This window comes from Neolamprologus multifasciatus, chromosome 3 (genome assembly GCF_963576455.1).
Source record: "Neolamprologus multifasciatus chromosome 3, fNeoMul1.2, whole genome shotgun sequence".
NCBI classification, from domain to species: domain Eukaryota; kingdom Metazoa; phylum Chordata; class Actinopteri; order Cichliformes; family Cichlidae; genus Neolamprologus; species Neolamprologus multifasciatus.
Genome location: NC_140441.1, coordinates 30,730,967 through 30,748,251, shown reverse-complemented (window position 1 = coordinate 30,748,251; position 17,285 = coordinate 30,730,967). Strand labels below are relative to the sequence as shown.

Here is a 17,285-nt window from a genome sequence, read left to right as displayed (position 1 = left end):
CTTTTTTGTGTCCCGTTTGGATCTTTAGCCATCAGAATTGTTGTCTGAAGGCCAAGAAAGATGCCAAGAAAGATGCCTATTTTACCAAGTGGATCATCATGGCCTTGCCATATTGGTCCATTTGATTGACCTTTATTATAATTATGAATTTATTTTATTTTCGGTTGCTACAAACGGGACAGACATGACTGGGGGATAGGACAGGGAGAAAAAATGAAAGAAAGAGAGGGAGAGAAAGAAAACCAGAGGGGAGAAGAGACGGTGAGAAAGGGGGGAAGAAAGAAAGAAAAACAAACAAAACACCTGGATCACCTGTATGGAGAAAAAAAAAACAGAAGAGAAAGCAAACAAAAAAAGAGCAACATAATAAATACAGCACCATCACAATAAACTAGCTAGCAGTAGATAACAGTAGATACTAAATATTAAACGATATTGTGCAGCACGCAAGATAGACGGCGCACAATGTGCTTTGAGGCAGCAGCCAAGAAAGGTGTAGTCCGCGTCTGTGAACACCTGTGTGCACACCTGTGTGGATCAGCATGCTTGTATTCCAAAGGTTTCTCCATGTAACGATCTGCTAGGGAGTGTGGGGAGCCATAGCCCCGTCCCCCAGGGTATGAAGCAGGTATGGAGGAGATCCAGGCCCCAGATATCCAGAGGCCCCAGAGTACAAGAACCCGAGGAGGACCACCAAAAGGGGGGGAACTGTGCCACCCTCCTGGGAAGAGCTGAGTAGAGCCCCAAACTGTGGTTTAAGATCTCTGGTTTCTTCCTGATGAAGCTTTTCATGTCAAATATGCTAGGCCGTGCCAGAGACAGTCAGATATGTGGATAAGTAGGAAGAGCAGGAGAAAGTTAGTGATAATGATTTGTGCGTCAGATAAACACTGACGGAGATATGAAGACGCTGGTTTGATGCGCCCCTGCGAGTAGTTTCAGCAAATAAATGCATGTTGATCAGGCGAGGTAGATCATTTGATTTCTGCAGAACTGGAGGCTGACTTTAGCAAACTTTGTGAAACAATAAAATTCTTAAGTCAATGATGAATCAATAAAATGTTACAAAACTGGTTACGCTTGGCATGCAGAGGCCAAGGAGGAACTCGTGTTCAGGAAATCTGTGTGGATACACAAAACACAAACTCACAGAAACTCACAAATGCTATCAAACATCTGCTGTTTCCTATTTAAAATCATGCTGTGAGTCTGCTGTGTGTGCGAGCGCTTTGTTGTTGTTGTGGTTGGTAAATGTATTCAGACATACATTATGCAAGTGTGTTTCACTTCTATAACTTCATCATGTTTTTGTCACTGGAAGAAATGCACTCATATTAACATATCGAGTTTCTGAAATAGACAGCAGTTGTTTTTCCTTTTAAGGTGAATTTTCTGTTTAACATAAATGCTGTGTATGTTGAACATATTTTCATTTCTGCTAAATATGGATTGGTTAGTGATGCTAGAACTTTTAAATTGAAAAAGACAGCCGTAACTCCATAGTTGAGCTTGTTTCTGACACTGGGAGAAGATTATTCCCATACCAGGAGTTGGGTAAAAACCAGGAAACCTAGCCGCTAGACCATATGGGAACCAATTGGGATTTTATACTTTCTGCAGCTGCACATCCTCTAGGGTCTGCCTGGGTCCCTGTTATATAAGGTGGATCATCAGGCAATGAGCATAAGGGTCTGCACAGACTAGTCCGCTGGAGCAAATACACCTGCATCCAAGTAAAGTATTACAGGAATGACGACTCAGCTATCCTTGTGCATGTCCACAAGTTACGAGGACATACACAGGGTTGTTCCCAGGACTTTTGAAATTGGGGGTCCAGCAACTAGTCAGTGGTTATATATAGTAATACAAACTAGCAATATAACTTGAAAACTAGTGCAAAATTCAGTGAGTAGCTTAGCCACTGAGATGAAGGGAGACCAGTTGCTAGGGAAAAATGTATATTTTCCGACCTGCTTGCAAGTGATGGGTCCACTGAAGCATGTGTACAGTATACAGTGTTGGGGAGTAACGGAATACATGTACCGCCGTTACGTATTTAAAATACAAAAAATGAGTAACTGTATTCCGTTACAGTTACCGTTTAAAAAGGTGGTATTTAGAATACAGTTACTTTGTTGAAATAAATGGATTACACGGCGGTACTTCCCTGTTTCATATTGTCGCGGGTCAGGCCTGTTTGGGTTTTGTTTAACAGCTACGGTCTGTTGTTCCAGGCGGCAGCGTTACGGTTGCCATGGTTACAGGGCAACGCTCTCTCTCTCTCTCTGCGACTGTGTGTTTCCTGGGTAAGAGAGCGCCTTTTTGTTGTTGTTGTTGTTGTTGTTGTTGTTGTTGTTGTTGTTGTTGTTGTTGTGCTAAACTAACAGGCAGAATGCTACAAGCATAGCTCTAAAGAATGTAGCATCATGGGCAGTGTAGTCCGTGTTGCAGGGAGAATGGATCGCCATACACGTTATGTGTTATGTGTGAGCAAGAGGAGGGAGAAAAAGGATAGTGGAAAAGTACAGCAGTCATCGAGCAAAAACGGGAGCTGGAAGCATGTAAATATAATAATAACCACTGCAGCCAAGAAGAGTGCCTGACGAGCCCAGTTGTAAGTAAGCTATTAAGACTCGACTGTACACCGTGTTCGTGTTTTCCTCCAAAAACAATAAGTTCTGTTGGAGCAGTCTTTCAACGCCTCTCTCTGTCTCTGGCAAGAAAAGTTGACCCAGACAACAAAGTAAAGCTAGTTTTCTGCTACGAGCCCGACACAGAACCCACCGTATTAGTCAGAGGTCCCTTTACTACGGTTTGGAGCCGCGGACCTTCAGTAACAGTAATAAATCACAGCAATAGTACATTCACGTAGTTGTAAAAAGCATGATAATATATTAAGTAATCCAAAGTATTCAGAATACGTTACTGTCATTGAGTAACGTAACGGAATACGTTACAGAATACATTTTGGGGCATGTATTCTGTAATCTGTAATGGAATACATTTTAAAAGTAACCTTCCCAACACTGACAGTATATGCACAGGTGGTAGGGACTTGGAATAAGGAGAGCAGAACTACATAAAGATGTTTTTCCCTTTTTCATTTAATTTGTTTATTACTACTGAGGCTTTAAAAAATGCATTAGTTACTTACCGGATATGTTTTTACCCCCGCTTGAGGAAGAACAGTTTGTTATCTGACTATAAGAGTTGTGTCACATATACAAACAACAAACTAGCGTTTGTTCATGCCAAGCAGCTTCAGGCTGAAGGCCGGTCTGCTGTTTGACCCAGCTCACATGACAGGGCTCAAAGTGCCAATGGGATTATAATGTACCTTGAAATGTTTGCTGTCCCGAAGGAAATTTCCCAGTGGATTTCAAAGAAGGAATAAAAAGAAAGAAGATGAGCCTAACTCATCAGCTCTCCATCTGTCTCTCTGTTGGATCTTTTGTGTGTGTGACTGGAGCAGCTCCCAAAGAGCTGTCTGACATTTCAGTGTGCCTGACACTTTTAAATGAGTTCATTTGTCTGTGTCTCCTAAAAGTCCTGTTGTTAGAGAGCCTGAATGAAGGAGGAAACATCTCGTTCTCTCAGGACTTTAAGCAATTGTGCTTTTGTGAAGCTCAGCTTGACGCCAAGCTGTTGCCAAATGCAGTGATTTTTATTAGGTTAAAGTTAATTTACTGTTGTGTTGGAACAGATATTTCATCCAAATAAGTTACCAAGATATCACTAATGTCCTGGTTTCATGGAATAAAAATGCAAACTGTATGGTTTTGGTTTTTCTTAGACTAAGCTCGTTTTTTTTTGGTGTGTTTTTTTAAATTGGAACTTAGTAGCACATTACTGTCTACATTACGGACCTTTTTCCTTTGGATGTTTTTGCTTCCACATGTCCATTGACGTTCTTAGCAAAGTTACAAAGGCAAGGCTGGGGTGGTTTGGTCATGTGCAGAGGATGGATAGTGGATATACTGGGAAAAGGAAGATGCAGCTGCCAGGTAGAAGAAGAGGAAGAGGATGGGTCATGTGATATACATGCTCTTTGCAGAGACCTTAGACCCACGTTTGGAGTCCTCAGAATTAACAGATCACTGCCATGTCATTTTTTGGGGGGAGCCAGACATGACTGTTAATGTTAGAAAGCTGTATCCACAAACTGTGCAGGTCCAATAGACAGGCACATTGAAAAATGCCTCTGTCTTCATTCTCAATCATCCAGTTGTTAAGTGTTTGAGCAACTGGACTTCTTCTTTTTAGGTTCTGGGAGATGTTTTATTCACATCTATGAGTTCTGAAAACTTAATGAGTCTGTGAATTAAATGTGAATCAAGCCAGGTAGTGCAGTCAGGTGTGCTTTAGCTTGTGGTGACATTAAAGCTATTTCCCCAGAAGTCAAACCCAGGACACCTGAGTAAAAACCCGGAGTCCTAACTGCTTGACTCCCACATGGGACCGTGTGCAAGGCTACCTCCACTCTTATGAAATTAAGGATATTCCCATAGTGCAGTCTTGAACCCCCCTTAAAACTGGTTGCAAAGAGGGTGCTCCATCAAAGAAACTTGCTAAGACACTGTTTTAGCTGCCACAAATTTGCATTGAAGACATTCCTCCATTGCACATGAATAGCTTCCACTGGTACCTTTGTTGATCCATAAGTATGTGTAATACTAAAGCCTTTTTGAGTTGAATTTGAACTTGCCCAAGGCATACCCTGCCTCACACCCTATGGCAGCTGGTATTGGCTCCAGCCCCCATCCCTTTCTGGGACTACATAGACACACATACAAACACACACTGAGTCTGAAGCTGGAGGCAGTGGACTAGAAAGAAACAGGCCTGACATTTAGACTGCTGGCAGAGTATTGTGGTATCAAAGAGTCACATTTTACTCCTCTAATAGGGCCAAACAGAAATATGAGCTGGGAAGGGAGTAGGTTTTTGACGGTTGATTATTTGTGGCTAAGTATACCAGACTTATTAACTTCATACGTAAGGCTACAGCAGTGGGGGTGCTGGTAGAGCAGTGGCTGCATCGCGTGGGACACTTTTACATAACCACCAATTAGCCCGGATTTAGATATAATTTATAAACTTCGCTGGTTCTGATGCGAACATAAAAGTATATTGAGCCACGAAATTATGAAACCTACTCGACATATGGGAAGAAAGAGGGGGATAGTGGGATCAAATGGAAATAACAGAAACATGGAAGGAAACTAGTTACATGAGTCACTCTGAGTAAGTACAGGAGTGGTTTGACAAAGTGAAGCAGTTATAATGTCGTGTTCCAAGGGTGGGGATAACATCCGGCTTGGAAATGAAACATTTCTGGATCATTTACAATCTGAAATAGGAAGAGTAGAAAGATAAAGACAAAGACTTTTAGCTAAACTGTCCCATATATTCACCACACAGTCATTAAGTCGTATTCTATTAAGCTTTTGTCTGTACCCTGCCTGGGGGAGAGAAGGGAGATCTTTTGATCTTAGATTCAGATTGCAAGAAATCAGTCTGTGGAAGATAAGTTTTTTTTAAATTTAATTAAAACCAAAGTCTTCTTGTAACTTTATACCAAGTGCTTAAATCTGACAGAAGTCTGAATGTGGGCTCTAGTTTGGACTGTAGGCCCAAACCTCCTCCTGTCGCCTCTGATGCAGTTCATAAATGTGACATTTCATTGATTCAAATCATGACTAAGGTTTCACTGTGGTCATGAAGCCTGGTATCAGGACTTACCAAGTGTTTTTTTTACAAGTGTTTTTCTTACTCAGTGTTATTCTCGTTTTTGCTATGTAATTTTGCACTGTCCACTTTCTGCTGTAACAAAACAAATTTCCCACTTGTGGGACTAGTAAAGGTTATCTTATCTTAACCCCTTCTCATAGGTGTTAATGTGTTTACAGTAACCTAACCACAGCTCTGAAGATGTAAAGGTAGCAGATTATCATTTGTCAACAAGCTTCAGTAATGCCAAGTGTGGCTGGGATTAAACTTTCCTTCCAAATATTTTGCAAAGCTGTTTTTCTTGAGTAATGTGTCAGGAATATATCATCTATTCAAATATCGACTAGCTAGCTAACATACTGCTAACTTCTAACTTTCTTTCATAAATGCCTAGATGTTAAATTCTGTTGAATATATTGGATATTACACAACCACTGGTTGTTAGGGAACCATTTTCATTGCCTTAATAGTTGGCTAGTGGTTCCTGGAGGTTGCTGCCTGTCGCTTGTCGAAAGAAGGCACCACACTAGTAACCTGGTAGTGATTGCTTTGGTTGCTAGCAAGTTCCAATGGTTGCCTGTAGTTTTTCACATCTGTCTACAAATACTCACTGACTAGTCAAATAGTAGTGAAACTTGATGAAGCGCCACACAAACTGGAAATGGAGAAGGCCAAAGTGAAGTCAACATGTTTTAAAAGTCCATAATTTATATTTAAGTACAACTCCACAAATATTTTAGCAACCAAAGCAATCACAAGGACGTTTTTGCCAACCAGTTCTGAAGAACTGGTTTGCCAACCAGTTCTGAAGAAGAACTGGTTGGCAAACCAGTGGTTGCTTGGTGATCACTAGACCTGTGTGATTGGGACTTTAGCAATGACTTTCCATTCAAGTGCCTTCAACAGTTTCTGGAGGTTGAAACCAGTGGTTGGGGAACACTTACTTCTCTCTCGTGACCATCTGTTCCAACTGTTGCATGTTGCTGGCAGTAAATTGGCAGCAACATCCATCTGCTGTACCAAAAGCTGAATTGTCACCTAAAGTCCACCAACCAATTTGAGAAGATTAAAGATATGTTCTCATACCAGGAATTGAACTCAGGTCACCTGGGTGAAAACCAGGAATCCTAACCGCTAGACCATATGGGAACTTTGCAAGCTGAAAATAAATAAATCCATAAATCTGAAAAATAATCCAGGGCCTTTTTATGTAGGTCTCGAATGCTGTTGATAAACTCCACTGGGGGTCCAAAGAGTGAGTTAGGAGTGGGATCACAAATAAAACAATATATATATTTTTTAATTTTGTGAGTTGAATAAGTGATTTTAGTGAGTCCAAAAAACCCTATTTTTGATGGTTTGCATGTTTGATTTGGTAAAGACCTTGTGCCAGATGCAGCCCTTTTCATTTATCAAGTCCGTGGACTAACACTAGAAGTACGCTGGCTTGTGGTCTCCTTAAATACTTCTAGGACTAGCAGTATTTGAACCCATGTCCCCAAAGTGACTGGAGCCTTAATCTTAGACCAGCTGGGAAAGCAGCAAGCACCATACCATTGCGGCAAACAGTCTTTGAAAGGTGGACTTTGAATGCAAACAGTTACTGAGTTTCATTGCACTTTTTACAGTTGGCAAGTGTTTGTGGTCAAGTTGGCGTTTACCATGCAAACTAGTGGCACCTGCGGCAACAATCTGCTGTGGCTCAGAAGGAGGGTTTTGGTGCAAGACCCTCTTTGTGAACAATTTCACAATGTGACTGTCAGGAACCTCCGTCAACCATTCGCCAGCCACTTGGGAAGTACAAGTGCCCTGTGATTAGCAAGTTGTTGCCAGCTGGTGTCTAGGTCTGTGTGAGTGGGGTTTTTGTGACCAACTTTCACAGCAAGTGACTTTAACATCCAGCAACTCCTCGCCAATGTTCAGGGAATGCATGTTTTTTCTTATGACCTGGTCATGGACTTGTCTCTAGGCCTGTATAAACTTGATCCTTAACATCTTATGGTTAATGGTCATATTTCTGCAAAACATCCAAAGTCTGTGTTCCCTGGGTGACATCACAGTGGCTACATCAATCTTTTTTACTGTCTATGTGCTGTCAGGTGAAACAGAAGTTAAAGTTCCTTGCTCCCAGAAACCTCCCTGACCAGTTCTGATAGGAATCTTTCTCTGTTCAAATTCCCTGTCTGTGATTTCCCAGCTGGACTCAGCCTGAAACTGAGAACTTCTCCAGCCTGCAGGCAGCTCCTGGCCCAGATACCAACAGACTCATCTTCAGTCTGTTTCTCAGCAGTGGGAGAAACATGCTCTGTGCTAATTAAAGTATCTCCCTCAGCTGGGTTTCACTTGAGTCAGCGAATTTCGTTTGTATAAGAGTGATTTCCATCGGCCTCTAATTCACCCCAGGCAGCTGTACTTGTATGTATTTGTCTCACATACTCAGAGGAAATAACATTCTCCCTGTTTCGTTTTGTTTTTCCATTTTCTGTTTTTTATGTCTGTATTTTCATTACGGTCCTGTTAAGATTACATCTAGGTTTTACAGAACAGGCCCAATTCACACATAACACAGTAGCTTTCTTGTTTTTTGGCAGCATAAATCGTGATCTCAAAAAGTAGGCTGGAAGTATTATTAAAGAAGCTTGTTCTGTAGCAAGTCGAAAGGGTTTTGAAATGCTGATTTTGTTTCATTAGCTTTTTTGAAAGCATGTTTTAGACTCCAAGGGACAAATAAATCTACCTCTTGACATCCTACCGATGAGTTACTGTTGCCTGGCTTGCACTCTTCAGATTTCCCCGTTCGCTCCTCACATCTTTCACTGTGGTGCATCTCCACGTTTTCACCTGTCAGCTCAATCTCATTGGTCAAACTGTCACTCGTCTTGTGTCTCCCATTGCTGCTGTCTTTTTCCATCTTTTTCTTGGCAGTGTTGTGTTTCAGCTGCCTTTTTTTTCTCATTTCAGTCTCAGTCTCATTCTGCAGATTGTCAAGTGATGGCAGATGACAGAGGGCAGGCGAAAGACAAGGAGAACGAACAGTGAATTTGTGAGGAAGGAAACTGGGAGGACAGAGAGATATAAAAAGGAGAGCGCGAAGATTGGAGATATTAACTGAAAATTGCATAATGTGCCATAGCAGACTTCTAGTTTAATCCATGGTTATGCATGATCATCAGGGATTCTCCTGCCACCATGAATTTCAGAAATGAAGGAAAACCTGTAGCCCTATCACACCAAAGTAAAAATAAGACAGCAACGTGGGAAAAATCGGTGGTTTCCCAGTGATTGCAATAACTTTTTTGTGGTCTAAGAAAAGTTTCAAGTAGTTGTGTCGACAAACATCACCCAGAGATTTGAGTGTGCAATACCCACGACCTCTGGGTGACCACTTTCAATTGTAATGTGATTACACAAGTTGCCTGATGGTAGGCAACCTATCTCCAAGCAGTTGTTTTGTCCTACTTGTTCTGACTGCAATCAGACAGATTGTCCATCTAAATAGCCGTAATTTATAAACAGACAGGTTATAAACACATTGCAATCATTTGCAGCAGCCGGCATCAGATTTTTGATTATTGCCAATTCATCGAAATTAATCTCCATATTGTTACAAAAGATTGCATGTAGTTTCCAACTTGACCCCATTCAATCCCCAAATGAGGCAAGCGCTTTTCCATGCTGTCAATCTCATTACTTTACTGTAATGTGTGCTTTGGCACTTAATTGTAACTGAATTGGAACAACTAAACATGCAGGAAAAATAAGGGACTTAAAAGAGCAGAGTAAATTAAAACTTTAACAATATAATAACGAAAAAGGAGCGATGCACGGAAGGAAAGGAGCAAAGTAACAAGTACAGAACAAGAAGATAAAATTAGGATGAGGCTGAATAAAAGAAAGTGAGAGGAGACAAAGTGAAAGTTGACTAAGGGATGCTGGGTAAAAACCAAAATTGAAGAGAAGGAGGAAAGAAGGAAAGATGGATTGGTGGGTGAGTGGTTGAAAATGAAAGATCGTTACAGTGTTATGCCCTCTGAGAAGGAGAGCGTCATTCATCAGCTTCTCTATTAGTCTATTTGTGTGTGTGGGTGTGTTTTAGTAGTGTTGATTTCCAGCAGGCGTTCCAGTTTCAAGAATGCATGTGTGTTTGTGCAATAACTACTGGATACTTTTTAATGTATGTGTACATTACATATGGCATTCACTTTGTGTTTACACCAAGATCAACAGAGTATTAGAAACTGTAACTCACCAGACAGGTTTGGAGAGTGATGCTTATCCGGAGGTTCCTTCTTCTGTGTGTGTGTGTTTGTGTGTGAGTGAGTGAGTGTGTGTGACTGTTATTACCAGCCTGGCTGACAATGACGTGCTTGTCTGCTGTTTATGTGCTCACTCTGACGGTGCAGTTTTCTCTCTGCTGAAGGTCATTCGAGGTTTGATATTTGGATTTTCTGTTGAAAAGCTCTAGAGCTGAAAGTCAAACCCTGACTACTGCATGTTGTCATATCATACTACACGTCCTTTTATATTAAGACATATATAACATGATATGTGTGTGTGTATACCATAGTTAGACATCTTTGTGAAGACAGAAAATTGACATGCCACTATACGTACTATACCAACAGGCCTTATGGGGACAAAATGCCCATCACCACGAGTTTGAAGGCATTTTTGAAGCTCAAAATGTGGTTTTAGTGGCAGGGTTACAATTAGTTTGTGGTTAGATTTAGGGCTGATTTAGGCTAAGGGTTAGGCATTCATCTTTGATGGTTAGGATAAGCAGCTAGGGAAAGCATTTTGTCAATTAGATGTCCTCACTAAGATATGAAAACGAGAGTGTGTGTATATTCAGTTCTTGGTCACTTAATTAGGTACACCTGTTTGTTGAACACTTATTTAATGAGCTCAGTGCCTATACACATGGTCAAGACAAGGTGCTGAAGTTCAAAAAGAGCATCAAAATGTAGAAGAAAGGAGATTTAAGTGACTTTGAATGTGGCATCCGTGTTGCTGCCAGACGGGCTGGTCTGAGTATTTCAGAAACTGCTCTCCTGCTGACATTTTCACACACAACCATCTCTATGGTTTACAGAGAATGGTCTGAAAAAGACAAAATATCCAGCGAGCGGCAGTTCTCTGGGAGAAAATGTCATGTTTGATGCCAGAGGTCAGAGGAGAATGGCTGAGTAATTACTCGAATAATCAATTGTTGCAATCAAAGTGTGCCGCAAAGAATCTCTGAACGCAGAACACGCTACACCTTAAAGCAGCTTGGCTACAGCAGCAGAAGACCACACCCGTATCAGCTAAGAACAGGAAGCTGAGGCCACAGTTCACACAGGCTGACAGAAATTGAACAGAAGAAAAAATGCCACCCAGTCTGCTGAGCCGCTGTCAGAGCGTCTGTCCACCGTCCCCCAGTGTGTAATTCTAGTAATTTAACAACTCTCTGTGTAGTTCAGAGGTTTCAGTTTTTTGAACTTCATGGTCTTTGCTTTTGTCCATTGGATGACCTGCTTACATCCTAAAAAACGTTAATTTCAACTCAACAATCTGCCTTCACATGTCTGTATTTGGCTCCTCCTTCAGCACTCCACCTGGCCTGAAGCACACTTTTGGAACGTGACACTTCTTTATGTTTTTTGTCTGCTCCACCATCAGCTTGTCGGCCCCTCTGTAGGAGAATCTGCAGTGACATTTGTATCGGTGCTCTTCAAACGATGCTTTATGTTGGGGCTCCTCGTTGTAACATAAAAAGGCTCTGCTGAGCTGTCCAGCTTTGTGTTGGATTTGGTTTTGATCTTTAGTCCCTTTATGGTGGCTGAGCGTGAGCCCCTCGTCCTTCCTACATTACTTCAATCACAAATTTCTCTTTTCCCCCCTGATTACCCCTTTCAGTATTTTTCTTACTCTCTCCTTAAAACCTCCTTTTCTTTCTTTGTCAAGTACCTTTTATCACCTTTATTCCTGTTATAGGATGCATTCATTTCTAATTCATTTATTTCCTCTCCTACTAAACTTGTTCACTTGTCCCAAACATTTGTTTCCTTCCCCATTTGCTCTCCTTTCCTTCGGCCTCCTTCCTTCTTTCTGTCTAGACAGACTCAGCAGTAGATATTCTGTAATCAGCCTCACATGTTCCTTGGCTCACACAGGGCTGCTGCTGTCCCCACACAAACTGACTGGACCCGCGTATATATGTGTGTGCGCACCTCCTTCCAGCCCTACTTTTTGATCTAAGTGCCAGTCTATTTCACATGCAAATGATTTAAAGTGTATCTCTCTCTCTTTTCCTCTCTTCTGTCATCCCTCCCTTCGTCCAGCTGCAGTGTGAAGCAGAGAGAGGATGCCTTTATGTTTGGAAAGGCTGTCACCCCAGAAATTGGGCCACAAGATTTTCTGCTCTGTGTCAGGTCAAATATCTCTAGAAATAATTGTGTGTGCTTCTTAGTAGTTCATGAAATGTGACATCTTCATAGTGAGGTCACAGGGAGGTTGTTTGGGTGGATGCTGCTGAGCACACAAATCACGTGTTTTGAAGGTTCAGGTGAATTTGTGTTTGAACCACGCGTGTTTTGAAACTTGTCTTGGTAGAGTTATGTTAACTAAGCACAAAGGTATCCAACTGTGCCCAGTCATGGCAGGATCTTTGATGTATAAATGTCAACTAAACCTAATAACTGGTTATGGCAGCAATAACTGTTTGTGATAACAGGCAATGAGTCTTTTACAGCGCTGTGGAGGAGTTTTGACCCACTCTTCTTTGAGAAATTCTCTTAATTCAGCCACATTGGAGGGTTTTCTACCATAAATGACCTGTTTACGGTCTGATGTTCATTAATTGAAATGAAACTGTGTTGGTTGTAAGCCAGATGTAACAGGACTCAAACCTTCCAAAAAGTCTTGTTTTTGTCTCATCAGTCCACAGAATGTTTTCCCAGAAGTCTTGGAAATCATCAGGAAGTTTTTTGTTTTGTTTTTTACCAAATGTGAGACAAGATTTTGTGTTTGGAAAGCAGTGGTTTTCTGGAGTTCTTTAGATGTTGTTCTGTGCTCTTTTGTGACCTCCTAGATGAGTCGTCATTGCACTCTTGGAGTAAGTATTTTAACATTTGATTTCCCTTCAACTCTTTGTATGTTAGAACTTTTCTCTTCTCCGGGGCTGGCAGGCAGACAAACAACAGGTTTGCCATGTATTTTTGACACTGTGCTCATTGACAAATGACACTTCTGCAGGGAAACGGGGACTCTGAAGCTGTCCACTGAAAAGCCAATGTGGCACTGGGGCGATCGTGGCTCAAGAGTTGGAAGTTTGCCTTGTAATCGGAAGGTTGCTGGTTCGAGCCCCTGCTCGGACAGTCTCGGTCGTTGTGTCCTTGTGCAAGACACTTCACCCGTTGTCTACTGGTGGTGGTCAGAGGGCCCGGTGGCGCCAGTGTCCGGCAGCCTCGCCTCTGTCAGTGCACCCCAGGGTGGCTGTGTGTGTGAATGGGTAGATGACTGGATGTGTAAAGTGCTTTGGGGTCCTTAGGGACTAGAAAAGCGCTATACAAATACAGGCCATTTACCACTGCTGAACCATATTTTAAGAATAAGGCAACAGTGTGGTATCTTTGAGAGAATTCAGTGAATAGAATTTAAAGATATTCTTACTTCTTATTCAGTTATATTATTAACTAACTTTTAATAATATTATTAGTAACTGTCCAGAGCTGTTGTCAAACTGGACTGAGTGGCTTCTAGTCTTACGTCTTAGTGAGACTTTAGCAGCAGTTATAACATCAGAAACTGCTTCACGGTCATGATACTAATTTGCTTGAGTATCACAATCGTTGGGTATTTGTTGCTTAAATGTTCCAGAACAGAAAAACACTTAGAAATCAGACCCTCACACTAAAGTCTTGTTTCCATTACCCAGAGAAGGATGCAAGAAGTTCCTAACTAACCAGCCCCATCCTAATAAATTTATTCTTAAAAAAATTCATTAAAAGAATCTAGAAATATATTTCCAGTTTATAAAAGCAGGATTAGAGCATACATAACACCACTTATTAAACCAGGCCATGCAAAAATATATAATTTTAATCAGTGGAAATTGAGGAAAATTATTGATGGTAACCTTTGGCAGTCTTGAGGCAAACACTATAACAGGACATATATTTTCTATTGTGATGGTGAAAAATATAATCACGGCATGAAGCCATTTGCTACAAAATATTTGCAAAATAGGTTTGTTGCTGGATCTTTTCACAAAATACTTGTGAAGCAGTTAGGTGGAGCACAAACACATTTCGCAGCTACAACCTCAGAGGCTGAAATCAGTCCTCAGAATCACATTATTACAGCACAGTCTGTGTGCGCGCATTCACAGGTAATTATGTTTGGTTTTAAAGTTGATTTCAGTCTCTGGTGACTTTTTATTTTTAAACTAACTGGGACAAAATTCTGTTGCCAAGCAGTTCCAACCAAAATGCAGCTTTCTGATTGGCTGAGCCTAGACACTTTTGCCTGACAACACTTTTTTCTCAGGAAGGAGTAGGAAGCCACTGAGCCTCAAGGGGAATTTTACTCTACAACTCTTTTAGCAAAGTTGGCGCAGCACCCGGAAAAACAAAACCAGAGCAGTGCAGGCCCCCACTCTAATTTTTCTCTCTTCATTCCTCATGCTCTCCGCCTCTCTGCTTTCCCAGTTCACTCTGTCAGCTGTGCCTCTTCTTCTGTTTTCTCTTTTAATTTTTCCAATCGTAAATAACAGTCACTCCCTCCATAATTTTATCTCCACCCTTTATGTTTCTCACAGCTGTCTGCTGTCCATAAATGAGTGTAGGGTGATATTAAAACACCCATGAAGGTACAGTTAGTAATTTTTTGAGGTTATATAATTTACAAAAAAAGGTGTTGTGGCCAGAGACTGACTACATATGTAATATGCCTTATAAGTTACTTTTATTTAAAGATCACAACACAAATAACTCATTCAAATCATGCATGAAACCTCCCATCTCTGAAGAGCAAATCAACAACAGTAATGCACTGAAAAAAGGCCATGTTAGATTTACTTAATTAGGTAGTGGACATTGGTTGCACACAGATGTTTTGCTTTGGCAGCAACTTAAACAACTGAGTTAAATTAACACTTAACTTTAAATCATGAGGCAATTGTGTTAAATACACAAGAGATGGCCACTCTGTGTTTTTCATTGTAGCTGGTAATAAGCTAATGTTATGCCCGTAATGTTAGGGACAAGTTTTCTAAAAATCCCACTTTCAATCTGAAAAAGGATTATTACATTCTCATATTGTATAAGAGTTTATTTACTAAGTGTCCCTGTCCAAAATTGTTAGATAAGAAACTTTTATTTACGCCAGCTAATAACAGCTAAGAGAGGCCAGCAGCCGCTAACAGCAGCCGCTAACAGCAGCCGCTAACAGCAGCCGCTAACCAAGAGAAAAGTTCTGAATATTCTCAGCAACTCACCTCATTGCTGTCATGAGACAGAAGTTAGCTTCACTGATGATTGTATCACACTTCTTTTAAAAAGTTTTACAGTCTCCTCCAAAGTAATGGATATATATTGACAGCTGAGGTAAACAGCTGACTGAGAGGCTACAGTCACTATACATGAACAGCAGGCAGAGTTGTTCTACTACAGCTCCCACCATAGCTACTATTGTGCACTTGAACTAGAAGGAATAAGAAAACAGAACACAGCTGACTGCAGTTTGCAACTATTGACATCTAGTGGTGAGATTTTACACACTGTAGCTGTAAATATTCAAAATTGACATTTGGCATTTGCAGTTATAAGTCAGCCAGAAATGACCATAATACAGTAAATTAAACTGGGAAAGGACAAAGCCATTGAATTTGTATTTAAAAGCATAGCAATTTGAATCTTTGTTGGGACAGAAACAATAAATCTACTGAATTGTCAGAGACACAAAATCAATATAGTGGATTGAGGATTCTTCCTGGTGGCTCATATCAGGATTTAACTCTGTGCTTTTGCCTGTGCCTCCCCATTTTTCACCTTATCTCACTTTCGGGCCCTCATTTTTAATCATCTTATCTTACTTTCCGTGTCCTCCTGATTCTGATGTTATCAACCCATTCACTGGCTCTTATCAGTCCAATCACCAGTAGAAGCCCTCCTCTACCGGCTAACTCAGCTCAATGGGTTGTTATCATCCACTGTGATCAGTGTTAAACAGAGAGCAGCACATCTCCAAAGGTTGATTCTGTTCATCTGGATGTAGCGTTTTCAGTGGGAGAGACGTTTCGTCACTCATCCAAGTGACTTCTTCAGTCTCAGCTGACTGCAGGTTTCCCCAATCTTATAAACCAGCCCACTGAAGGAACAATGGGCTGGGAGGTCAGTTCCTTCACCATGATTATGCAAATTCTCATGACTATTGATCAACAACCACTGATCAAAGAAAAAGAGAGCAGCACAGATTATGCTGAAGACTTCTAGTGGTCCTGTGAAGAAGTGGATGTAAAATCTCCTGTAGTAGTCATAGCACACACAGTAAAAAGAATAGAAGCACCATCTAGGCCTGAAAAATGAAGACAACACAGAAGTGCTTTAAACCTGCATCGTTTGTTATGTCAACCAGGGAGCAATAGCTGCGATTACAAAGAGAATTCCAGTCCTATAGAGTAGATTTGGTATATTTTGATCATTCCAAGTCTCAGATGGAAAGTTTTTGTCTAATATTTATTTCTTTTGTAAATAAATATTAGACAGGAGGTTGGAGAGTCAACAGTATATTTGAGATGAGAATATGAGTAAAAGACATGCAGGAAATGGTCTGGGACAGAGTAAGACCCCAACTCCTACAGTAGACTTCAGTATACTGATCACCTGCTTGACTAGGTGAACTATAACACCACTCGCTATGTCTATCTTTAATACTACCTATAAATCAGAAATATTTTAAGAAACATGCAAAGTATTCATCAAATCCTGAACTGAAATCTATGTGAGAATTCCAGCAAAGATATTGGTAATAATATAACTGCAAAGTAAAAGCTTTTTAAATCATACTTTGGACCAAAGTCACAAAACTTAAAAAATATTGTTTTAATAGATTTAACTGGTAATTTCATACATACTGGTGACCATTAAAATTAAAGTTAATTTCAATAATGCTTCAAAATAACTGACTAGAGACTTGCTGGGTGGAGTGGCCTGCTTCTAGAAGCACTTCTGTACTAAGCTAGCAAACATAGCTTTGTAACACATGTTTTAGGTTATAATAATGATTATTTAAAGCCAAACCATTATCATTCCTGATACTCACGTACGTTTTTGTCACGGTTTGCCAGGGCAAGCCGTGGGGAATGTTGGAGAAAGGACCCAAACGCTGGACTTAGTGCAATGAACAGTGCATTTATTTACAGTGGGGGTAAATGTACACCACACAATAAGTCTCCAGAGTGCTCCCTCAACTCCTGTGTCGTGCCTTCTCCCAAGTGCTGGTATTCCGTGCTCTCTGCTCCTGTGCGTACGCACACCCCGTGCGTCCTGCAGTCCCGTGTTCCGCTCTCCTGA

The 17,285-nt window shown here is 40.9% G+C and overlaps 1 protein-coding gene and 1 long non-coding RNA gene across 10 annotated transcripts in view; both read left to right on the top strand.

Annotated features, from left to right (window-relative positions):
* nhsl2 (NHS-like 2) overlaps positions 1–17,285 on the top strand; it is a 206,917-nt gene that overhangs the window by 37,851 nt on the left and 151,781 nt on the right. The window lies entirely within an intron of this gene.
* The window catches only part of LOC146522521 (uncharacterized), a 28,932-nt gene that overhangs the window by 1,280 nt on the left and 10,367 nt on the right, over positions 1–17,285 (top strand). Inside the window, exon 2 of one of the 2 annotated variants that reach the window (XR_014870263.1) lies at positions 225–17,038. This is a non-coding gene — a long non-coding RNA (uncharacterized LOC146522521). Of the gene's footprint in view, positions 1–224; positions 17,039–17,285 lie in introns of those variants that run through there. The other variant, XR_014870264.1, reaches the window with a different exon arrangement.